A 1,123-nucleotide genomic window follows, 5' to 3' on the forward strand; every position below is an offset into this window, starting at 1 on the left:
CAGTAGTCCGGCCTATATGACCTAAGACCCTTAGTACTAATAACTAAACAATAATATCAATACTAAACAAATAAATCAAACCGTTATCCAGATAGTCCAGCCTCCTGCTATGAAACTATCCTTAAAGATAACGGGAACCTGCACTCAACCATATCAACACGCAAGAAAGAAAACATGATGCATCCTAGCCCTAGTCCTAGTCAGGTTATTAACTCAGTCTTAATTCCATTCATCTCAGCTTAGCCCTTGCTAAACTGAGTCCGGTTCCATAAATAAAATAACCCTAAGGACTCTACCATTCAATAACGTGATCATTCTACTCTATATGCGACTCGATCTACCCTAAATTCCAAGTGGAATTCAAACAAACCAACTCACAGTGTTCTAGGCGAGAAGCAGCTGGTTGATCGGAGAAGACTTGGCCAAAACCCAATGGACGCCTTGACTGGACTGGAATGGACTGATCTTGTCTTGGACACAACCTTGGCTTCACCATGAAGAAGTTGACAGGCCTCGACAGGCTGATCTGGACTCGGACAGAACCTCCTGTAGCTTCTGGACAGTTCTTCGGACTTCCCGGCAGAGTATCGAGCAGAACTTCGACTGATCTGAACCCATGGAACTGAACAAATCTTGTACAGCACCTCCACTTGATTGTAGGAGAATATGACTGGCTTGGACGGATTGAATTGGACAGAGCTTCCGCGTCACAATCGTAGAGAATCGCCGATTGGACGGAACTGGCCTTCTCGGTGGAGTATCGGTCTTCAGAATCGACCATACTCTAGAATCGATCACTTCCTTTCTTTCTCTCTCTCTCTCTCTATAGCCACGTTGAATTGACTCCCATCTGATCTGATCTTCACTTGATTGACCTTCAGTTGGACAGAACCTTCTCAAGGCGATGACTCGAAATCAATAGAGAACTGATCTCGAAAACTCTCTAAAACTCTCGAAATAGCTCGGAATCACTTGCTTTCTTTTTCTACTTTTCTCTCAAGGTTTTAACTTGGTTTGGACAGGTCTGGATGTGAAGAAATGAGCTGGGGTCGTGGGGTATTTATAGGAGACACCAGCCAATCAGATTCAGGTTGGTGGCAGCCCGTGTGTCGCTCCGCATGGC

The sequence above is a fragment of the Brassica rapa genome, unplaced genomic scaffold (genome assembly GCF_000309985.2).
Source record: "Brassica rapa cultivar Chiifu-401-42 unplaced genomic scaffold, CAAS_Brap_v3.01 Scaffold0217, whole genome shotgun sequence".
In the NCBI taxonomy this organism is placed as follows: Eukaryota; Viridiplantae; Streptophyta; class Magnoliopsida; order Brassicales; family Brassicaceae; genus Brassica; species Brassica rapa.